The following is a 25,864-nucleotide window of genomic DNA, read 5'->3' as shown; positions in this document are numbered from 1 at the left end:
TTATATTGTTGGAGATTTGGTACTATTGAGATCTCATTCAAGATCTTCACTCCTGGAGAAGAGCTCCAAGAAGTGGCAAAGAGTATACCATGGACCATATGTTGTTATAAAACTGCCACATCCAGGTGCATATCTGTTAGCATATGTAAAGACATTGAAAATAAAGGATGTGGACTCTCATAAGGATTTTAAGATGTTCTATAAATAATTCTGTGTATTTTTTATGTGTGTCATGATTTGTGTAACTATATGATTTGTAAATAGTAGTTATTTAAGTTATGTAATTTGTTTCCTATGATATGTGTTGATAATATGTCACCATTTTGTGCCACGAACTGGTGTTCTAAAATGAGTGAACCTTCAGTGCAGATGTAGGGATATAACTATGTGATTTATTTATGGTTACTTTCAACTTGCTTGATTTTCTTGTCAGTTGTCATTTCTTGTAGGATAATCTGCATATTGTTATTTTGATTCTGTAGGTTATTCCATTTATTTGCGAGTTTCTCTGTAAGATTATGTGCTGTATGTTGTCATGATTGCTGTGTCTCAGGTTAACTAGTGACTATTCTGGACAGTATTATTCAGATTTGTGTGAATATAAAGACAGTGAACTTTGTTCCTGTGTCGTGTCTGACAATGTAACTTCAATGGAAGTGTAGTCATTTGACAGTGATGTTGTTGTTTTTGTGATATTAGTCAGACTAGTGTTACTATGCAAAGACAGTGAGCCACCCTGCTCAGTTGCCTATTAAACACGAGTGACTGTTTGCACCCTTCTTCTCTGAAAGTGTCATTTTTTAATGTGACTGTTGATGCTCTGAACAACATGGCTGGTGTTGCAAAGATATCGAAGTGTACATTGTTTTCAACATGCTGTGGCAGCTTTGCATCCAACCAACTGACCAGCCATCACCACCGACCACCATTCCATCTCGATGTCTTATAGCTTCTCACCATCCTGCTGTACCATCGGCATCGCACCGTCAACATCGTACCATTGTCACCACAACATCGGCATAATATCCAGAACAGGATTGTCTGTTAAATGAATCTTGTATTGTGTGAATAACTCTGTTTTCAAAGACACTAAACAGTTCTGCAAACATTTAAATGATTTTCTGTATTTTTTGTTCCATACAAACTGAGTAACATTTTTTTCAATATTCATGCTGAAAACCAATATTTTTGATTCAAAGTTCTGGTATTTTGCTAAATATGATAATTACAACTGGTCTGGCAAGGCCCATTGGGTTTCCTCCGCCAACTGTGCCTGAATGGGTGGGCCTGATTTCCATTGTAAAATCCATTCCCGAGAAAGATAGTGTGATTATTTATGCCAACCGGTAATGAGAGTTGCTAAGAAAGTACATACAACTCAATGATTTAATTTGTAACCACTATATTTATGAACAAATGTTTAGGTAGATATTGTGGTCATATAAATGTTTTTTAAAGGAAAACTTTTGTGACCCAGAGGGGCCACGTAATGTCCCTTCATACTGTAAAATTATTATAATATTCCGGCTCTGAGTACCAGTGATGATGCGCTACCATAATTGAGACGACAAAACTCTTTGCAGTGATGACAATGTGCTTTGCTGTGATTAAAAAAAAACTTTTTTTTTTTTTTTTTTTTTTTTTTGGGGGGGGGGGGGGGGAGGATGGGGGTTCAGATAAGTTTGCATATGTTGTTGTTGTTGTGGTCTTCAGGTCTGAGACTGGTTTGATGCAGCTCTCCATGCTAATCTATCCCGTGTAAGCTCCTTCATCTCCCAGTACCTACTGCAACCTACATCCTACATCCTTCTGAATCTGCTTAGTGTATTCATCTCTTGGTCTCCCTCTACGATTTTTACCCTCCACGCTGCCCTCCAATGCTAAATTTGTGATCCCTTGATGCCTCAGGACATGTCCCACCATCTGATCCCTTCTTCTAGTCAAGTTGTGCCACAAACTTCTCTTCTCCCCAATCCTATTCAATACCTTCTCATTAGTTACGTGATCTACCCACCTAATCTTCAACATTCTTCTGTAGCACCACGTTTTGAAAGCTTCTATTCTCTTCTTGTCCAAACTATTTATCGTCCATGTTTCACTTCCATACATGGCTACACTCCATACAAATACTTTCAGAAACGACTTCCTGACACTTAAATCTATACTCAATGTTAACAATTTTCTCTTCTTCAGAAACGCTTCCCTTGCCATTGCCAGTCTACATTTCATATCCTCTCTACTTTGACCATCATCAGTTATTTTGCTCCCCAAACAGCAAAACTCATCTACTACTTTAAGTGTCTCATTTACTAATCTAATTCCCTCAGCATCACCCAAATTAATTTGACTACATTCCATTATCCTCATTTTGCTTTTGTTGATGTTCATCTTATATCCTCCTTTCGAGATACTGTCCATTCCGTTCAACTGCTCTTCCAGGTCCTTTGCCATCTCTGACAGAATTAAAATGTCATCGGCGAACCTCAAAGTTTTCATTGCTTCTCCATAGATTTTAATTCCTGCTCCAAATTTTTCTTTTGTTTCCTTTATTGCTTGCTCAGTATACAGATTGAATAACATTGGGGATAGGCTACAACCCTGTCTCGCTCCCTTCCCAACCACTGTTTCCCTTTAATGCCCTTCGATTTTTATAACTGCCATCTGGTTTCTGTACAAATTGTAAATAGCCTTTCGCTCCCTGTATTTTACCCCTGCCTCATTCAGAATTTGAAAAAGAATATTCCAGTCAGCATTGTCAAAAGCTTTCTCTAAGTCTACAAATGCTAGAAATGTAGGTTTGTCTTTCCTTAATCTATCTTCTAAGATGTCATAGGGTCAGTATTGCCTCACGTGTTCCAGCATTTCTACGGACTCCAAACTGGTCTTCTCCAACATCGGCTTCTTTCAGTTTTTCCATTTGTCTGTAAAGAATTTGCATTAGTATTTTCCTGTCATGACTTATTAAACTGATAGTTCGGTAATTTACACATCTGTCAACACCTGCTTTCTTTGGGATTGGAATCATTATATTCTTCTTGAAATCTGAGGATACTTCACCTGTCTCATTCATCTTGCTCACCAGATAATAGAGTTTTGTCAGGACTGGCTCTCCCAAGGCTGTCAGTAGTTCTAACAGAATGTTGTCTACTCCCGTGGCCTTTTTTCGACTTAGGTCTTTGAGTGCTCTGTGAAACTTTCATGCAGTATTGTATCTCCCATTTCATCTTCATCTACATCCTCTTCCATTTCCATAATATTGTCCTCAAGTACATCGCCCTTGTATAGACCCTCTATATACTCCTTCCACCTTTCTGCTTTCCCTTCTTTGCTTAGAACTGGGTTTCCATCTGAGCTCTTGATGTTCATACAAATGGTTCTCTTTTCTCCAAAGGTCTCTTTAATTTTCCTGTAGGCTGTATCTATCTTACCGCTAGTGAGATAAGCTTCTACATCCTTACATTTGTCCTCTAGCCATGCCTCCTTACCCATTTTGCACTTCCTGTCGATCTCATTTTTGAGACGTTTGTATTCCTTTTTGCTTGCTTTATTTACTGCATTTTTATATTTTCTCCTTTCATCAATTAAATTCAATATTTCTTCTGTTACCCAAGGATTTCTACTAGCCTTCGTCTTTTTACCTACTTGATCCTCTGCTGCCTTCACTACTTCATCCCTCAGAGCTGCCCATTCGTCTTCTACTGTATTTCTTTCCCCCATTCCTGTCAATTGTTCCCTTATGCTGTCCCTGAAACACTCTACAACCTTTGGTTTAGTCAGTTTATCCAGGTCCCATCTTCTTAAATTCCCACCTTTTTGCAATTTCTTCAGTTTTAATCTACAGTTCATAACCAATAGATTGTGGTCAGAGTCCACATCTGCCCCTGGAAATGTCATACAATTTAAAACCTGGTTCCTAAATCTCTGTCTTACCATTATATAATCTATGTGATACCTTTTAGTATCTCCAGGATTCTTCCATGTATACGACCTTCTTTTATGATTCTTGAACCAAGTGTTGGCTATGATTAAGTTATGCTCCGTGCAAAATTCTACCAGGCGGCTTCCTCTTACATTTCTTAGCCCCAATCCATATTCACCTACTATGTTTCCTTTTCTCCCTTTTCCTACTGTCGAATTCCAGTCACCCATGACTACTAAATTTTCATCTCCCTTCACTACCTGAATAATTTCTTTTATCTCACCATATATTTCTTCTATTTCTTCGTCATCTGCAGAGCTAGTTGGCATATAAACTTGTACTACTTTAGTAGGCATAGGCTTCGTGTCTATCTTGGCCACTATAATACATTCACTATGCTGTTTGTAGTAGCTTACCCGCATTCCTATTTTTTTTATTCATTATTAAACCTACTCCTGCATTACCCCTATTTGATTTTGTATTTATAACACTGTATTCACCTGACCAGAAGTCTTGTTCCTCCTGCCACCAAACTTCACTAATTCCCACTATATCTAACTTTAACCTATCCATTTCCCTTTTTAAATTTTCTAACCTACCTGCCTGATTAAGGGATCTGATATTCCACACTCCGATCCGTAGAATGCCAGTTTTCTTTCTCCTGATAACGACATCCTCTTGAGTAGTCCCCGCCCGGGGTTCCGAATGGGGGACTATTTTACCTCCAGAATATTTTACCCAAGAGGATGCCATCATCATTTAACCATACAGTAAAGCTGCATGCCCTCGGGAAAAATTACGGCTGTAGTTTCCCCTTGCTTTCAGCCGTTCGCAGTACCACAACAGCAAGGCCGTTTTGGTTAGTGTTGCAAGGCCAGATCAGTCAATCATTCAGACTGTTGCCCCTGCAACTACTGAAAAGGCTGCTGCCCCTCTTCAGGAACCACACGTTTGTCTGGCCTCTCAACAGATACCCCTCCGTTGCGGTTGCACCTACGGTACGGCTATCTGTATCGTTGAGGCACGCAAGCCTCCCCACCAATGGCAAGGTCCATGGTTCATGGCGGTGAGGGGGGGGGGGGGGGGGAAGTTTGCATATAGACGTAATTTATTTGAAGTGCAGAGGAGATACAACTTGTAATCGCAATTATCAAGGAAAAAAAAAAAAAATTCTCTTATGAGAAAGAAGGTAAATATCATCTACAAACATTTATCTGATGTTAGGTCCCCAGACCTTCATAAAAACTATTAGTTTGTCTAGCAATAGAGTGCACAGTGATTTCTTTGCAAATTAACAATACTGGGAGAATCTGCTACTATCACGGTCTGAACGATGCTAGTGTGTTAAAGACGCTCCCTAAGCGACCAGTTTGTTAGTCAGAATATATCATACTGCCACTGTTGTTCAGCCTTCTCAATCTGAAAGTGTTTCCAGAAAATCTCATGGTGACTGTGAGTACTTTAGCTGCCAAGAGAGACGGAGTCTTCATTGAGAGTTGTAGCAATTTTCTCAGACCTTGCCTGGCATACTCAGAGAACTGGAGAAACAGAAACCTCCAACTGCCAAATCATCCTGTATGTAACCGTTCTCTCCTTACAGCAACCATGAAGAAAACATTATCATCTATAGTCAAATTGTTTTCACAGATTTTTATCGTAGGCAGGTAAAAACTTTTTAAATGTATGCATCTAGGCAAAAAAATCAAAAGAGAGTTTAAATGCAGTACCTGTCTTATCTGTGTCAAAGTCAAAGGTCATGTTATTTATTTATTTTTATTTACATTTTATGGCCTTTATTGGACCACTCTAGCCAACTTTACACAAAGAATTTTCCAGTTTTCTGTCAGCCCAGTACTTCTTCATTCTCTCAGATGTTATCCTTCTTTCTTCATCAGAATCATCCTTCCTATTGTCTGTTTGTTGATTCTTGTTTGCAGTCTGGTTTGTTTGTCTGCGAGTCTCCTAGTTTTGTTTCTTAGGTCTTCCAATGTAATCTGTAGCTCATCCATATCTTCCTTGATTTCTGTAATCCACTTAATGTTGTACTTATTATCCCACAATTTTTCTATTATTCTCCTGATCATCCTGTTCTCTGGTGTTCTGATTAGATGTCCAAAAAATGAAATGCATTTCTTCTTGATTGTACTCATTACTGGTTCTGTTTCCTTGTATACTGTTTCATTTGTAGCTACTCTCCAGCATCCATCTTTCTGGTACGATTTGTTGGTGCACGTTTTGATAATTTTTCTCTCTATTTTGAGTATTCTGTCTGTTTGTGCAGTGTTAGTTGTTTTAAAGATAGTTTCACTTGCATACGTTATTTCTAAGTGAGTGACTGTTTTGTAGTGTTTTAAGTTTGTTGCTATTGACAGACACTTTTTTTTTTGTAGGTGTTCTTGGTGATATATTGTGCTCTAGTCAGTTTGTTTATTCTGTTATGCCATGTTGGCATTTCATTGAGGTTATATGTTACGATTTCTCCCAGATATTTAAATTTATCTACAATTTTGATTTCTTGGTTTCCTATGGCAATTATGCTTATGAGTGATGGGTCAGTTAACATGATGACTGCAGTGAGATAACACTAGACTCAAGCAACAGTGAATCACGATATGTGACGTAGTTCACAGAAGTTACCACATCCAGTTGAAGGCATTGCGAGTATTATCTTTGAAGATGAAATTTTTGGCGGGCAGAAAGATCTGTGTTTGTTATTGTTTTTGTCGAGGTGGTATATGCTGTGTGGAACTTTTGTAGTAACTAAGTAATAGGCTTCGTGGTATTGTGATTTCTAAGAGACGAAAAGTGGAACGAAAAAATTGTTGGAGAGAAAACAGGAAATGTCATATAAATTCACATTCTGGGAGGCAAACAAGCTGATCGGTTAAAATGATTGTGGTTAGAATATCGTATTTTCTCAAAGAATATAAATGTATAGAAGTTATTTAATACTGAGATGTATGTGCTCAAGCTGCCTGTGTAGTGTTTTACTTATGAACATTATAAATGGCTGATTTAGCTCCACAGCTGTGTTGTATGCAACTTAGTACTGTGGTAGTGGCTGTTGGAAGGGCCAGCCGGAGTGGCCAGGCGGCTCTAGGCGCTTCAGTCTGGAACTGCGCGACCGCTATGGTCGCAGGTTCGAATCCTGCCTCGGGCATGGATGTGTGTGATGTCCTTAGGTTAGTTAGGTTTAAGCAGTTCTACGTTCTAGGAGACTGATGACCTTAGATGTTAAGTCACATAGTGCTCAGAGCCATTTTGCTGTTGGAAGGCTTCTTCAAAGGTAACGCTTGTTTAAAAATGAGATGTTGATTAATGGAGTTGTTGGACTTTATTTTTAGTCATTGAAGTATATAGCGATGAAGCTCACTTTAAACAGGAAGAAAAATGCAGCATAACTGAAGATACATTGGGAAATTTGCATTTGCAAAACAAGATGCTAAAATAGCAGGCAAGGATTCATACGAATGTCTTGCCTGACATTCAGAAAATTCACAAATCAAATCAATATCTAGTAAATTCACTCCTCGTTATTAATCATAAGTACCACTAGGGAGTAAATGGTTTATGATGTAAGTATTAGAATTTCAATGTAAGAGTGGACAATTTTTAGTTTTTAGCTGCACTGCTTAGAAAGAAAATGCTGTAGGACAGATTGAATAAAAGTATTCTGTTTGTGAGCCAGTACAGTGAGAAACATCTCCTAAGTGCAAAGCAGGCAGTACTGGCCTTCTTGTGGCGTACCAAAAAGATTCAAACTCTGAACAAATGTTCCAACAGTAACTAAGTTTCATTCTTGATAATTTAGTCCTGTTTTCTTGTCAATTGGCAGTCATTGCATCATCAATATTTCCTACCTGAGGCTAATGTGAGGTTATTCACTCAAGATCAGGTGCTGATGCTACATCCATCTGCTTTGACCCATAATGTCATGGTGAGCCTTGATGTTTTTGAGTCTTTGTCTTTGTAAGTTGTGTGTTGTAGTATTTGGTGGCTCTCTGTTGTGCTGTATGTTTGTTAGTGATTAGTTTGACATTAATTGAATGTTTCCTGTTGGTATTGAAAGAATTTGTGCTGGCTTTCTGGTGAGTTACTTTGAATTTGCATATTTTAGCTGATGGATTCACTTTTATGTTTGGAAATCTTAGTGCAGTATGTTTCTTGTGGCCGGGGATTTAATATTTTTCTTTTTTCTTCTGTGGTGAAGAAGATATAGATATTTATGAGTAGCTCATTGCTTGTTGCAATGGGCAAATTTGTTAGTGTATATTGAAATTGGTGGTGATGAAAGTTTTCATGAATTTTTGGGATTTCCTTGTTAGTGTTTTGTAATTGTTGAATTGTTATTGGTAGGTATCATGGGTACTGATGTACCATTGTTGTTTAGAATACATTTCTGATATTAGTCATATGAGCATGGTTTTGTTTATTGTACAGAGAACTTTGGTTTAGATAGAGTAAGTGAAAGGCTTTGCTTGAGCTTTGTGGGTGAAGTGAAATTTGCAACACCATGTTTTAGAGTAGATGGTTCCTGGTATCAAGGGCTTTGTTGGCGCTGTGTAGCTCAAGTGAAAATTGTGTTGAGTTTTTTAGTTCTGTATGGGTTACTTGTATTGAGGTCTTCATTTGAGATGTATAGGTCATGTGAAATTTACAACACCAATAGTTTTCATTTTTGTAATTTTTTTATTAAGTTTTGAGTATTTTGTGTGCTTCATTTTTGGTTGAATATTTGTTTAGCAGTGATGACATTATTCTTATTGTCATTTATTTAGTTTGTCCTCTTCATTTGGTTGTCCTGTTAGTTTCATTCTATTGTTGGAGTGAAATACTTCACATGCTATTTATGTTTGTTCGCAGGTGTAATGAGTGATGTGTTCACCATATTGTATGTGTTTGAAATAGTGTACACCTTGTTGATGGCATTACTGGTCCAATGGTCCAAACAGGCAGGTGGAGTCATGACTTTACACCAATCTACCTTTTATAATTGAGAAGTAGATCACTTTATATAAACTGATTTTGTTCTTCGGATATAGTTTGTGTGTGTTTTGATTAGTTAAAAATAATGCTGTGTTCCAAGGACCACTGGTCTGTTTCTATCAAAATGGTGTAGATTACTTTGCATTTACACTCTGTGTCTTTGTTTATGGCTACATACTGGCTATTTACAGATTACCAGCTAGCTTAATGTGGTAACAGTAAACTGCAGGAGCATCTATAGAAAGATCCCAGAACTACTCTCATTAATAAACGGTCACAATGCCCACATAGTTCTAGGGACAGAAAGTTGGCTGAAACCAAATGTAAACAGTAATGAAATTATAAACTCAGATTGGAATGTATACCGCAGAGACAGTCTGGACAGTGAAGAGGCAGGCATGTTTATAGCGATAAAATGTGCAATAGTATCAACGGAAATTGGCAGAGATCCGAAATGTGAAATAATTTGTGTGAAGGTGATGGTTAAAGCAGGCTCAAACATGGTAATTGGATGTCTCTATAGATCCCCTGGCTCAGCAGCTGTTGTGGGAGAGCACCTGAAGGGAAATTTGGAAAATATTTCGAGTAGATTTCCCCACCATGTTATAGTTCTGGGTGGAGAATTTAATTTGCCGGATATAGACTGGGAGACTCAAATGTTTATAACAGGTGGCAGGGACAAAGAACCCAGTGAAATTTTTTGAGTGCTTTATCTGAAAACTACCTTGAGCAGTTAAACAGAGAACCGACTCATGGTGATAACATAGTAGACCTTCTGGTGACAATACTAAATGTCTTTTTCCAAAGCTGTTTCACAGAGGAAGACTGCACTGTAGTTCCTTCTCTAGATTGTCACACAGATGACAAAATGGTAGATATCGAAATAGACGACAGTGGGATAGAGAAACAATTAAAATTGCTCAAAAGAGGAAAGGCCGCTGGACCTGATGGGATACCAGTTCGATTTTACACAGAATTTGCGGAGGAACTTGCCCCCCTTCTTGCAGCGCTGTACCATAGGTCTCTATAAGAGCGTAGTGTCTCAAAGGATTGGAAAAGGGCCCAGGTCATGCCCGTTTTCAAGAAGGGACATCGAACAGATGTGCACAACTCTAGACCTATATCTCTAACGTCGATCAGTTGTAGAATTTTGGAACACATACTATGTTCGAGTATAATGACTTTTCTGAAGACTAGAAATCTACTCTGTAGGAATCAGCATGGGTTTCAAAAAAGACAATAGTGTGAAACCCAGCTCACGCTATTCGTCCACGAGACTCAAAGGGCCATAGACACGGGTTCCCAGGTAAATGCCATGTTTCTTGACTTCCGCAAGATGTTCAATACAGTTCCCCACAGTCGTTTAATGAACAAAGTAAGAGCATATGGACTATCAGACCAATTGTGTGATTGGATTGAAGAGTTCCTATATAACAGAACACAGCATGTCATTCTCAATGGAGAGAGTGATTTCAGGTGTGCCACAGGGGAGTGTCGTAGGACCGTTGCTATTCACAATATACATAAATGACCTAGTGGATAACATTAGAAGTTCACTGCTTTTTGTGGATGATGCTGTGGTATATCAAGAGTTTGTAACAATGGAAAATTGTACTGAAATGCAGGAGGATCTGCAGCAAATTGATGTATGGTGCAGGGAATGGCAATTGTATCTCAATGTAGACAAGTGTAATGTCCTGTGAATACATAGAAAGAAAGATCCTTTATCATTTAGCTACAATATAGCAGGTCAGCAACTGGAAGCAGTTAATTCCATAAATTATCTGGGAGTAGGCATTAGGAGTGATTTAAAATGGAATGATCATATAAAGTTGATCGCCGGTAAAGCAGATGCCAGACTGAGATTCATTGGAAGAATCCTAAGGAAATGCAATCTGAAAACAAAGGAAGTAGGTTACAGTTCACTTGTTCGCCCACTGCTTGAATACTGCTCAGCAGTATGGGATCTGTACCAGATAGGGTTGATAGAAGAGATAGAGAAGATCCAACAGAGAGCAGCGCGCTTTGTTACAGGATCATTTAGTAATCGTGAAAGCATTATAGAGATGATAGATAAACTCCAGTGGAAGACTCTGCAGGAGAGACGCTCAGTAGCTCGGTACGGGCTTTTATTGAAGTTTTGAGAACATACCTTCACCAAGGAGTCAAGCAGTATATTGCTCCCTCCTATGTATATCTTGAGAAGAGACCATGAGGATAAAATTAGAGAGATTAGAGCCCACACAGAGGCATACTGACCATCCTTCTTTCCATGAACAATACGAGACTGCAATAGAAGGGAGAACTGATAGAGGTACTCAAGGTATCCTCCGCCACACACCGTCAGGTGGCTTGCGGAGTATGGATGTAGATGTAGATATAGATTGGCTGAAAAGTAATGATAAGGAACATATTGGTCTCTGTCACTGCTCATGTTACTGTTACAGAATGTTTACGTCTACTTTTAAATAGCGCAAGCAATCATTGTTGTCTTTTTAGACCACAAGGTTTTTGTTAAATATGCATCTTTGGAGCAGAAGTTGCCAGAAGCAGCAATTTCAGTTCAGATTTAAATTTTTGTAAAGGTTTACAGCAGCCAGTTGTCTTTGGTTTTATTCTTTCGTTTCTATTTACTATGACTGGTTTTAAATTAACAAGCAATTTATCATCAGATGGTACATATTTACTGCATATTTACAGCATTCTTGTGGATCATGTAGTTATGGCAAGAGAAAGAAACATATATGCACCAAATGTGGTTAGAAGTATGTACAGTTCACACCTGGCCACAGCTGCACAACTCCAACAAAGCTGTAAACATGCAATAAATATGTACCATCTGATGATAGTGATTCAAAACTGGTCTCGGTAAATAAAGATTGAAAAATAATACAAATGGTGGCTGACAGTAATTTCTGGAAAGTTTTTCTTCTTCTTCATCCCCCCCCCCCCTTTCTTTTAGCACCTCTCAGATTATATTAGTGGGACAGTAATAAAAAACTTTTTTGGCTATTGTTGAATGCTTTTGTGAACCTTTGGCAGACTTAGGAATAAACAATGATTATGTTTTCTTCTAAATTTTGATTAAAATAACCTCTTGGTTGACAGACAGCTATGGTGGTGCAGAGTCGTTCGTTATATACTCATTCCACATACTTAGAACAAACAAGAGCTGCACATGCAATGCAAATAGAGCAAAACGTACATTCAGATTACTTTTATTGTTGTCATTGTCAGTAGCAGTGGGAAGTACATCAGTGGGGATAGTGGATAGGGCAACAGTTGTCTCTCGCCTTCCTGAGCATCATACTGCAGCTGAGAAAGCTGTGTGGTGCCTAAAAAATCAGTCATTATAGCGGGCACATAGGTGTCAAGAAAGAATGGCAATTGGCTGACTCTTAGCCACTGCCACAATCACGGAGTTATTCTAATCAAGGCATAGTGTGGTTGTAAAAAAATCAGTTCAACCTGAAATTTGATCTGCGCTATCAATACAAGACAGAAATATAACTTTTGTGTAAACTTTGCATCCTTAACTAGGATTTAACAAAGTTATGTACTATGGCATGAAGATATCTGAGGAGCTCCCATCTAACATTCAAGAAGTAATTAGCTATCTCAGCAACTCCAAAGAAAAATTTAAAACATATCTCATTAGTGACTCCTTCCACTGATTATCTTAGTGCAAGGATTTGATTCCTTCTTTAGATGAATGACAGGTAGTGTGTTGTAAACTGTCCTATGTAATTACATATTTAGGTTACTGTTTTTTTTTGAAAAAATACTTGATTAATGAAGTAAATATTATGTTTCTTATAACACATCCTGCAGCTACCTAATGTAAGTGAAGTAGCAGCAGCTTTCTTTCTAATTCACTAGAGCACATTTAACTAGCATAAACAGGACTAGCATTAAGCAGTATTGTGATAGTTTCTCGTTAATATAGTGTACGGCTTAAGCAATGTTTGGTTGTCTTTTGTTAATGTTTACCTTCACTTGCTCCCTGTAGGTTCACCTTCTTGGTGGGATGTACAGAATATGATGAATGAGTAGAATAAATTTCTATTCTTTTGAAATTGTGATGGTTTATGTATGTCAAGCCACGTTAGTAAATGTATATAATGTGAAAGTGCTGTTAGAATGCTTAATGCCTTGAACACGCACCTACATATTGACTGTTGGTAAATCTGTAGCATCACTATTTTCAGCAGCCCATTTGCAATGTGAATTCAATACATGATCATATTAGCTGATTATATGTTCAGCCATTTAACAGCTTAATATGTTCTCAAATGTAGGAGTTTTTATTCCTAGGTACTTCATTTGAGATTGATTTGCACCTCATTGGCGACAGAGTGGTGTATTCTACATACAAAATTCATGTTACTGATCAGTACATACTTAATTCTTTTCTAATTTGACATGTGGTGATGTTATTCTAATTGGACATCTAGTAATGTTATTCTACTTACTGTTTGTTCTTTCCATTACTGCCAGGTTCTATCAAGAAATATTCAATAATTCATTCAATACATCTTTGATTTGTTTTCAAAAACACATTGCAAATCCAGCTGGCCGGTGGGGCCGAGTGGTTCTAGGCGCTCCACTCTGGAATTGCAGGACCGCTACGGTTGCAGGTTCGAATCCTGCCTCGGGCATGGATGCGTGTGATGTCCTTAGATAGTTAGGTTTAAGTAGTTCTAAGTTCTAGGGGATTGATGACCTCAGAAGTTAAGTCCCATAGTGCTCAGAGCCATTTTTTGCAAATCCAGTACCACAACAGAGTGACTATAGGATTGCACAACTAAACGTTCTCTGCCACCACCCTATATTTTCTGGAATGGTTACTAGGGATAGGCAACAGCCAGTACCCAAGATGATTATTTTTATTTTAGCATGTGTGTCAAATTAATTTGTCTGGTAATATATTAATGTTATATTACTGTCTGTAGTAGTATCATAGATACACTTTAAGAAAATGAAATGGTTTACATTTCACTGCGAAAACCCACTGTCATAAAATGTTTATTGGCGTGGATGACACTTGTATCTCTTGTGTTGGAGTTACTGTTGCGATGAATGTGAATTTTTAATATGACATGTCAAAAACAACTGCAGTAAAATAAATTTGTTTATTGCAAAAGGAGTTATGTCTTTTACATATGTTGTATTGTCCCATTTTATATGCGTGTTGTTCACAATCCCTACTCCCATCCCCACCCAGAGAAAGTAATTATAGAATCAAGAATCATTGCATAGTGTGTGTGTGTGTGTGTGTGTGTGTGTGTGTGTGTGTGTGTGTGCAGGGGGGGGGGGGGGGGCAGGAGAGGAGGAGGAGCATCCGCTAATGATTATAGGTTCAAGGATAATATTTTTTGGCTGAGTTGCTTGCCTTTATTCAAAAGTAAAACTGTGAAAAGTATGAAATTAAAACATTTTGTGATTGGTTCTGCATGGAATGTTGAATGTTTTGTTATATTGTATTCAATTATTCAATGGTTCTGCATGGAATGTTGAATGTTTTGTTATAATGTATTCAATTATTCAAAATTTATTCGTTTACTGTGAACTATCAGACTTCAGCTGTATTAGGTATATTAGTGACATATGAAAATTTCTGCCGGACTGCAACTTGAGCCTCATCAAAGATTCACTGTGTATGTGTTTAGAATACGGTATAATGAGCCAATTGTAACACATTCAGCCAATGATAGCTTCTTATTTGGCATGTGTTCAGTTCTTTCTCTTTGATTCTTTCCACACATCACCTCTCCTCTGCTTTTCACTTCAGACTGATCAGTCTGTGAGTGTACATAATGGGCCATCAAAATGAACACTTATTTACAACAGTTTCTTCTAGATATGTTCAGTTTGGTTTGACCTTTTGGATGTGACATGATCTTGAAGAAATAAAACAAGTAGAAGTAGTAACAGTGCTTGATTTATAAGAAAGAAGAGGTACCAATACTGTGACTTAACAGAGGTATCGGTATGGCGTACCATCACAAATCGAGCACTGGTCATAACAACAAAAGTTGTTGTTTGGTTTAAAATAGTGATGCCAGTAACTGTACCTGGATTGCTTTGTCTTCTCACAGCAATGAAAAAGGAAGATTTATGTTTGACAGTATTATGAAAAGGATAGTTGCTACCCACCATATAGTGGAGTCGCTGATTCGCAGATAGGCACAGCAAAAAGTCTGTCAAACACAGCTTTCGGCTAAACAGGTCTTCATTAGATTTAGACAGCACACAACACAACACACAAACACACCATGCACAGATGTGGCCACAGTCTCTGGCTGCCAAGGCAAGACTTTGAGCATCTAGCACTGCTGCTCACATTCTGGCCTTGGCAGCCAGAGACTGTGGTCAGGTATGTATGTTTGAGTTGTGTTTATGCACACTGCCACCCAAAGAAACTGATAAACAAAATTGGTCTTATGAATTTTTGTGTGGTGGAGGGGGGGGGGGGGGGGGGTGCACTGCTCACATGGAAAAATCTGTCTTAGTATGTGTTAACTAAGAAATCCCAACCTAATTATGGATCTGCCATTATAGATTTATCATTGAGTCAACATAACAGAATTTTAAAAAATTTGAAAGTGATGAATGAAATTAAAATATTTTGTGATTGGCTCAGCAAGGGATGTGAACCATGTCACATTTGTCTTTTTTTTTTTTTTTTGTAATATATTTGGTTACACTGAAGCAAAACTTCAGAAAAAGTACACAAGATGCAAGCTCCATGAAAAGAAGACTGATGGAAAAAAAGTAAGTTAACTATTTAATATTTCAAAAGTAATCACCATAGCTGTGAATACATTTATGCCACTGTGAGACAAGATGGTCAATCGCTTCATGGAAAAATGTTTGCAGTGTTCTACAAAACCATGGTTGTACCCAAGTGTGCAGCTCTTGGTGTGAACCAAACGAATGGCCAAGAATGTTTCTTTAGGGCTCCAAAAATATGGAAATCACATCAGAAGAGATTGGGACTGTATGGAGGTTGTGTGAAGGCTTCCCAGACAAAACTAGGTGCAGCATAGTTTAAGAAACCTGCCAATAAAATGCCTGCCAAGGCTGTATAGAGTACGTTGTAAAAGTTTTGCTGGGAAACACATGTTCTCCATAAAGTCCCAATCTCTCCCCATGTGATTTCCATATTTTTAAAGTGCTGAAGAAAGAAGTTCATGGCTGTCCCTTTGCTTCAGAGAAAGAGGTGTGTGCCTGGCAACATTTTTCCACAAAGGTGTTGACAATTTAAGGCAATTACAGTGGAATAAATGGGTTAACAACAAAGGCAAGTACTTCAGTATTAATGAATAGTTTACTTTCTTTCCACCTTTTTCATATTAATTTGACTGTCCTTGTATGCCACTCTCTTAAGTTTGCTTTTGTAGATCTGTGAACTATGTACACAAGTGCTCTATCATTATTTTACAGCATTTTATTTTTTTTAAATGCCGTGTTCCCCTCAGAAACTTGCAGCTGTGTGCTGGGTTAAAGATATCCCAAATTTGATAGGTTTTCATAATCCAGATAGGTTATCTGCAGTGCTAAAGCAAGTAACAGTAGCTTCATAGACACTGATTGACATGCACCATTATGGCTTTGAGAACTGTACACTCACTTTTTTAAGGTGGGGACAGTAGAATACGTACTTCTATTGTACAAGTGAGGAACTTGAAACTTAACAAGTTGGAGTAACTCCATTTGCTACAAGTCTACTCCTTAGATAACGTTCTTATTTCTTTTTTTATATTTTGCTGGTAGTAGATGTACCACATTTACATAAAGCATCAAAATTCCTATTTAGGTGATGTTTCAGTAAAATTCATTATCTATCAGTTTAACTGATTTCTGCTAATGCCGACACTGTGTGTGTTCTTTTAAGAGAAATCTGTAATTTGCTTTATTCAGAAGCCATATGCTCTGGAACGTATTGTGAGCTAACAATTGTTTATTTCTAGAATGACATAAATTATTTGAAAGCCCTCATTTCACTCTATCAGTAAACATTTTATTATTTGTGAAAAGTCATTAACTAAAATGTTATTCATAATTAAAGTTTTCACACCCAGAAAATAATGTTATTATTTGGACCTTTAGTATGTTTATAAAATCATAGGTTTAGTTATAATTTTCTTGCTGTAATTTTTCTGAACTAGAAAATAGCTTTGGTTATCAGAGTAATTTGACAATTAAGAAACGGAGACAACTACTATCCTGTTAAATTTACAAGAGGCTTGGTAAATTCCCACAGCTTAATATGAATAAAATAATCCACCCAACTTTTTTTATTTCCCAATCATCTATCACATAGATAAACCTAATTATTAGTTGCTTCCCCATAATGTCATTGACACTAATTTCAAAATTGTTCACTTTATATAGCAATAGGAATATAGGGCCTAGTAATCGTTACAGTAACTTCTCCTCGGCAGAGTCACGATTAGCTATTTTCATCTTAATATCTCAATGTAAAAATCCATAGAGTTAACTCATCCATTCCACATTTCAATGTCGATGTGACTAATATGAGCAGACCTTACTGTTACAGTCACTCAGTGTAATTATTTAATGCACTTGTTTGGAAAATCTGTCTGTAGTCATCCACATAACTTCTCTGCGTTAAAGTGTTAGTAAAGCTTCAGTGACTGATTTCTTTCAAATGCTATTTTCTGAAGATTTACTTTTTTGTAGACTTGGATGATGACTTCGCCATGGAAAGAACCTGCCACAGTTTAGAGTTCATCAAGTGTAGTAGCTGACTTGGTCTATTTGAACTACACTCCTGGAAATTGAAATAAGAACACCGTGAATTCATTGTCCCAGGAAGGGGAAACTTTATTGACACATTCCTGGGGTCAGATACATCACATGATCACACTGACAGAACCACAGGCACATAGACACAGGCAACAGAGCATGCACAATGTCGGCACTAGTACAGTGTATATCCACCTTTCGCAGCAATGCAGGCTGCTATTCTCCCATGGAGACGATCGTAGAGATGCTGGATGTAGTCCTGTGGAACGGCTTGCCATGCCATTTCCACCTGGCGCCTCAGTTGGACCAGCGTTCGTGCTGGACGTGCAGACCGCGTGAGACGACGCTTCATCCAGTCCCAAACATGCTCAATGGGGGACAGATCCGGAGATCTTGCTGGCCAGGGTAGTTGACTTACACCTTCTAGAGCACGTTGGGTGGCACGGGATACATGCTGACGTGCATTGTCCTGTTGGAACAGCAAGTTCCCTTGCCGGTCTAGGAATGGTAGAACGATGGGTTCGATGACGGTTTGGATGTACCGTGCACTATTCAGTGTCCCCTCGACGATCACCAGTAGTGTACGGCCAGTGTAGGAGATCGCTCCCCACACCATGATGCCGGGTGTTGGCCCTGTGTGCCTCGGTCGTATGCAGTCCTGATTGTGGCGCTCACCTGCACGGCGCCAAACATACGCATACGACCATCATTGGCACCAAGGCAGAAGCGACTCTCATCGCTGAAGACGACACGTCTCCATTCGTCCCTCCATTCACGCCTGTCGCGACACCACTGGAGGCGGGCTGCACGATGTTGGGGCGTGAGCGGAAGATGGCCTAACGGTGGGCGGGACCGTAGCCCAGCTTCATGGAGACGGTTGCGAATGGTCCTCGCCGATACCCCAGGAGCAACAGTGTCCCTAATTTGCTGGGAAGTGGCGGTGCGGTCCCCTACGGCACTGCGTAGGATCCTACGGTCTTGGCGTGCATCCGTGCGTCGCTGCAGTCCGGTCCCAGGTCGACGGGCACGTGCACCTTCCGCCGACCACTGGCGACAACATCGATGTACTGTGGAGGCCTCACGCCCCACGTGTTGAGCAATTCGGCGGTACGTCCACCCGGCCTCCCGCATGCCCACTATACGCCCTCGCTCAAAGTCCGTCAACTGCACATACGGTTCACGTCCATGCTGTCGCGGCATGCTACCAGTGTTAAAGACTGCGATGGAGCTCCGTATGCCACGGCAAACTGGCTGACACTGACGGCGGCGGTGCATAAATGCTGCGCAGCTAGCGCCATTCGACGGCCAACACCGCGGTTCCTGGTGTGTCCGCTGTGCCGTGCGTGTGATCATTGCTTGTACAGCCCTCTCGCAGTGTCCGGAGCAAGTATGGTGGGTCTGACACACCGGTGTCAATGTGTTCTTTTTTCCATTTCCAGGAGTGTATACAAATAGTTATAGCAGAAGTTAATCTTCATCATTGTGTGTTTTGCACTAAGAAATGTGAAATATACTCATGTTTAGATCAATGATGTCATGCCCATCAATGAACTAGAATACATCTTCAACCATTTTCAGAGAATGTTAAAAGTGCAGGGAGTGTATCAGGCAGCGCAAACGTCTGCCTGAGGGCAGTTAAAAGGGGACAGTCCAACAAAATGTAGACCACTGTCAACGCAGAACCACAGCAAAAGAGGGGTGGGTCCTCGCTGTGCAGTAAATAACCGTGTGTCAGCCAGGTGTGGCCAATGTGTAGCCGGCAGAGTACAACGGAGTCTTTGTGAGAGGCCCGCAAGGAGGAGCGCTGCCCACCGGTAGTGTCCTTGATGGCCTGAAGTTTGTTGGGTGAAGGCAGGGCGTGACTGGAGATCACACTCTGGAAGGCCAATCACCAGGGCCAGTGCACTGACAGACTGTTTGGTCAGCCTGTCAACCCGTTCATTGCCGGGATGCCGAGATGATCCGGGATCCACACAAAGACCACAAAGCGGCCGCAATGGGCAAGAGTGTGGAGGGACTCCTGGAAAGTAATCATCAGACAAGAGTGAGAAAAACACTGGTCGATAGCTCGTAAACAGCTCAGGGGTCACTACAGATGACGAAGGACTCACCTGGGCAGGAGCAGACATACTCTAGGGCAGTGAAAACACTGCAGCCATCCAGCAATGACTATTGTTCAGAGTGATCCCCAAGAGTAAAAGCATAACCAACGTGACCAGCAACCATCGAACCGTCGGTATAGACTACAGTAGAGCCGGGAAACGCGGCAAGGATGGAAAGAAAGCAGCAGCGGAGGGCCTCAGGAGGAACTGAGTCTTTCGAACCTTGTGCCAAATTCAGCTGAAGGCATGAACGGGGCACACACCACAGGGGTATACGGGCATGGGCCCAGAAAGGAGGTGGGAAGAGGGAAAAACTCAAGCCCAGAGAGAAGGGACCAAACGCGATTTGCAATAGGACACCCTAACTGGGGCCACTGATCCGGAAGATGGATGACTGAGTTGGGGAACAGGAGACAGTAATTGGGACGCCCGGGCTAGCTACAAACATGCACAGCATAAGCGGCCAGCAGTCACTGGTACTGGATCCGCAATGGAGGGACACCAGTCTCCACAAGTAGGCTATCGACAGGGCTCATGAGGAAAGCTCCAGTGGCAAGTCAGATCCCGCAGTGAAGGATGGGGGCAAGCAACCACAACACTGAAGGCGATGAAGAACCATAAGCCAGGCTCCCATAACCGAGACAGGACTGAATCAATGCATGATACAGCCGGAGAAGGGTAGACCGATTGGCACCCCAGCTACTGTGACTCAAGCAACAAAGAGTGTTAAGATGGCACCAGAATGTTTGTTTATGCTGCCAAATATGAGGGAGCCAAGTCAACTGGCCATCAAAAAGCAAGCCCAAAAATCAATGCGTCTCCACCACGGCAATAGGTTCGCCGTCAAGATGTGTCTCAGGATGAACAGTGCGACACCGGCAGAAATGCATGATGCAGGTCTTGGTGGCCGAGAACTGGAAGCCGTGCGTGACGGCCCAAGACTGTGCCCTGCGGATAGTGCCCTGTAGCTGCCTTTCAGCAACCACAATGCTAGTGGAGCTATAGTACAGCCAAAAGTCATCAGCATACAAAGAAGCTGATACGGATGTTCCCACAGCTGCAGCTAGCCCATGATAGCAACCAGAAAAGGCAGACACACAAGACAGAGCCCCATTCTTCTGGACTCAGGAGGAACTATGGGAGGGACTACCTTGCACGTGGGAGCAACAAAGTGACAGAAAATTTTGAATAAAAATTGGGACTGGGTCCAAACACCCGACCCATGAAGCGTGGTGAGGATGTGATACCATCATGTTGTATCGTATGCCTTCCACACATCGAAAAAGATAGCAACGAGATGCTGACAGCGGGCAAATGCTCTGCGGATGGCAGAATCCAGGCAGACCAGATTATTGGTAGCAGAGCGGCCCTTACGGAACCCACCCTGTGATGGAGCCAGAAGGCCCTGATACTCAAGTACCTCCAGCTCACTATGCATTCGAGCAACTTGCACGGAATGTTGGTGAGGCTAATGGGGCGGTAGCTGTCCACCTCCAGTGGATTATTGCCAGGTTTCAACATGGGGATGATGATGCTTTCCCGCCACTGTGATGGGAACTCACCCTCAACCCAGATATGGTTGAAAAGGTCTAGAAGGCGTCACTGGCAGTTCGCCAAGAGGTGTTTGAGCGTTTATAGTGGATGCGATCCGGCCTGGGAGCCGTATCAGGGAAAGCGGCTAGGGCACTTTGGAATTCCCGCTCATTGAGTGGAGCATTGTATGATTCGGGGTGGCGTGTATGGAATGAAAGGCTCAAAAGTTCCAACTGCTCTTTCAGGGAGTGGAAGGCCAGTGGGTAATTCGTAGAAGCGGAACTCTGAGCATAATGCTCTGCTAAGAGTTCTGCAATTATGTCTGATTCAGTACAGACGGCTCCATTCAGGGAAAGCCCAGGGACGCTGACAGGGGTCTGAAATCCACAGAGTCACCTAATCTTGCTTCAAACCTGATGGAGAGGTATGGATGCCAATGGTGGAGACATACCTTTTCCAGCACACCTGCTTCCATCAGCCAATAAGACGACAGGCTCGTACACGGAGCCGCTTAAAGGCAATGGGGTGGTCCAGGGATGGGAGCCTCTTACGACATTGGAGGGCCCGCCTGTGATCTCGAACTGCCTCAGCAATCTCTGGTGACCACCAAGGCACAGTCCTCTGCCAAGTGGATCCGGAACAGCAGGAGATTGCAGATTCTGCCGCAGAAACGATTCCAGTGGTGACCGTGTGAACTACCACATCAATGGCATCTTGAGAAAGAGGCACAATAGTGGCAATGGAGGTAAATGAGTCCCAGTCAGCCTTATTCAAAGCCCACCTGGGGAGGTGCCCAGAAGAGTGACGCTGCGGCAGTGACAGAAAGATTGGGAAGTGGTCACTACCACACAAGTTATCGTGCACACTCCAATGGATGGATGGTAGAAGGCCAGGGCTACAGACCGAAAGGGCAATGGCTGAGTACATGCTATGCGCCACACTAAAATGTGTGGAGGCACCATTATTTAAGAGAGAAAGGTTGAGCTGCAACAACACATGCTCAACAACAGTGCCTCGACCCATTGCCATCAATCCACCCCACAAAGGGTTATGGGCGTTAAAGGCATCCAGTAACATAAAAGGTGGCAGCAGTTGGGTCACCAGCGCAGCCAATACATGCTGCTGGATATCACCATCCTATGGAAGATAAAGGCTGCAGACAGTAACAGCCTGCAGGGTCCATACCTTAACAACAACAGCCTCTAAAGGTGTTTGAAGAGGGACATGCTCAGTGTAAGGAGAGTGAAGAATGTAGACGCAAACTCCACCAGATACCCTCTCATAAGCTGCCTGGTTTTTATAACAACCCCGATAGCCACAGAGGATGGGGGTTCACAGTGCTTGAAACCAAGTTTCCTGGAGTGCAATGCAGAAGAAAGGGTGGAGGCTGAGAAGTTGTCGAAGCTCAGCAAGGTGGTGGAAAAAACTGCTGCAGTTCCACTGGAGGATGACATTGTCCGCAGCCGAAAAAGGTGTAAAGGGACTGAGGAGGCAGATTATGCCACTAGGTCATCGACAGCCACCGAAGGATAGCCGGAATTGAAAATCATTGCGTCTCAGGCAGGCAAGATTGAGGTCGTTGGGGGATGCCAAAATCTGCAAATCGTCCTCAGACGCAGAGCTGGTAGGAACAGGGGGGCACAAAGGCAACCTGCACCTCGTCCGTATTACCCAGCCTATTCTTCTTCTTCTTCTTCTTCTTCTTCTTCTTCTTCTTCTCTGCCTCCTTCCGCTGCTCCTTTGGAGCAACCCAGGAGGGAGTCTCAGAAGGAGTGTCAGGGACAGACAAAGAGCAGGAAGCTCTTCGAGCTGCCGCTCACGGCTCCCTGAGCCACTGACTGATGTCAGCTGTCGCACTGGAGGATGCCTTACAAGGTAGACATCGAAGGGACCGTTTCCATGTGAGAGAAGCCGGAGGAGGCTGGCATACCTCTGGGGGTGGGGGTCTGATATCCCCATCAGTTTGGAGGGTAGGTCTCCCAAAGGAGGTACCTTGGGAGCAAAGTCCCCCATCACTGACACGGGGGAAGAGCCAGGGCAGCACCGAGGACCCACTGGAGGTTGAACAACTGCAGGGACAACGAAGTCACAGTTGCAGCACATGATGTAGTCATCTGCACAGGATGAAGTCGTTTGTATTTCCTCTTCGCATCCAGATAGGTGAGCCTGCCCAGGGTTTTGATTTCCATGATGCGCCGCTCCTTATAACAGGGCAGTCAGGCGAGCAGGGGGAGTGATGCTTCTCACAGTTGACACAAGTCGGAGGAGGCACATGCGGAGTGCCCAGGTGCAGAGGATGACCACAATCCCTACACGTGGCACTGGAAGTACAATGAGATGACATGTGACCAAACTTCCGACACTTGAAGCATCTCATAGGCATATGAACATATGGTTTTATGTCACAACAGTAAACCATCACCTTGACCTTTCCAGGCAACGAGTCACCCTCAAACGCCAATATGAAGGCACCGGTAGCAACCCTGTTGTCTCTGGGTCCCCTATGCACACGCCGGGCAAAGTGGACACCCCGTTGCTCTAAGTTGGCGCGTAGTTCCTCATCTGACTGAAAATGGAGGTCGCGATGGAAAATAAGACCCTGGACCAAATTAAGGCTTTTATGGAGAGCAATTGAGATGGAGATATCAGCCAGTTTGTCACAGGTGAGCAATGCTTGCGATTGGACTGGGGAGGCTGCTTGGATCAAAATAGCCCCGCTGCGCATTTTAGACAACTCCGCCATTTCCCCAAATCTACCTTCAAGGTGGTCTACGAAAAACTTGGACGTCGTTGCCTGAAAGGTCTCTCAGTCCTGCTGCAAATTAGTACCGAGGTGAATATGGCTCTCGTGATCTGGTTGCCCTACGGTCCTCCCAAGGTATAGCCACGGAGGGGAATGATTGGGAATCATAGTTTGCAGCATAAAAATCATTTCTGACATACTTGAAGACTGCTGGGGCTGAGTGACCACCAGCATGATTCGATTTAACCTGTTTCATTGCGGGTCATCTGTCCTGATGCCACCCACTCCGACCAGGGGCTCTCCCCATGGGTGCCACCCAGCCTCAGCAAGGGCCACCTGGCAGGATGGCCATTACTGGGAGTCCTGGTGCCCCAGAAGGATGGGCACCTACTCCTTGGCATACACAAGGAGGTCTCAGCTCAGGCATCAGCAGTGCGATCCCTGTATTGTCTGGGGGCTACCACCAAGAGGGTACATGACAACCCCACCACAACGGACGGACTGGCTACCGCGCTGGATTTTGGGTGTCAAAATGGTAGAGAATGGTCATGGGCGTGAAGGATGGTACAGTGCAGGAGACGAGAAGTAGGCAACCTACAAGAATGAGGGGGCCAAGCCCGCCACACGTAAGGCGTCCTTCCCCAAATGGCACGTACTATCAACAGAAATTTGGAAAAGGTGGAGGTGAAATCCAAGAGGGGACCATCACAGAAAAGCTGAAACTTTGGAGACCCCTTTTAGTCACCTCTTAGGACAGGCAGGAATACCGCGGGCCAATTCTAACCCCCGAACAGCCCAATTCTCACAAAGGGAAATAGACAGGAGTATAGACTATGGAAGCAAGGAATTTGCTAACAGGACACTGTCAAAATACAGGTGCTGATATGGAAGATCCAAGGAGGAGATGTTGGCTCTTATGTTAGGCTTGTTGAAGGTCCATACTTACCTGGAGGGATATGAGATGGTGGTGTTAACTGACCAGACAGCAAAAACCAGTCATAGGAACAGTTTTTTGAATGGGAGGCTGCTGAGATGATTGATGCATTGTTACTTTAGATAAATATGAATGTGTGGAAGAAGGTGAACTACAAATAGAGTAAAAAAATGTTGTATGTGAAAGGAAATTAAATCTGTGTTTAAAGATATTAGGCATTTTCTGAATGAAGAATGCAAACTGAAATTAGCAAAAATATATTTTAATAGGAAAATGTATGCAAAGTTATAGTACTCAGGAGAAAACATAAAAGCTGAGAACAAAGAGAACGTATTCCTCAGGGAATAGGTCCCTATCTTGATTTTATGCAATGTAAAAGCACACTGTGGCCCTAAAAGTGTGTGTGTATGTCATCTTATAACTAACCACAAGAGTTAGAAAAATAACTGGCTCCCTGTGATAAATGGAAATGTGTCATACAAAGGGTATAAGGAAACTAGGGACTAGTGCAGCAGGGGATACAACCCGTCGGCTTTGAACAATGACGTCACAAGTCGCCAGAGAGCATGTATTACAGAGATGAAAGAGCTGAGGAGAATGTTGAGAAACAAAGGAATGCGAGAGAGATAAACATTGATCTTGTCAAAAGCATAAGTGTTTTTTGACTTTTTTAAAAAAAAAAATCTCACGAGATAGAATAAACTGATCCTACTTTATGAAGCAATATCTTGTCAAAAGCCGAGAAGCGATTGTTCTTAATGTTCTAGCTCCCTTCAGTACCTAATAAGTGTTTTTTGGCTTTAAAAAAAAATCTCACGAGATAGAATAAACTGATCCTACTTTATTAAGCAATATCTTGTCAAAAGCCGAGAGGC

The sequence above is a fragment of the Schistocerca serialis genome, chromosome 2, assembly GCF_023864345.2.
Source record: "Schistocerca serialis cubense isolate TAMUIC-IGC-003099 chromosome 2, iqSchSeri2.2, whole genome shotgun sequence".
Taxonomy (NCBI): Eukaryota; Metazoa; Arthropoda; class Insecta; order Orthoptera; family Acrididae; genus Schistocerca; species Schistocerca serialis.
Note: the sequence above shows the minus strand (reverse complement) of the source record.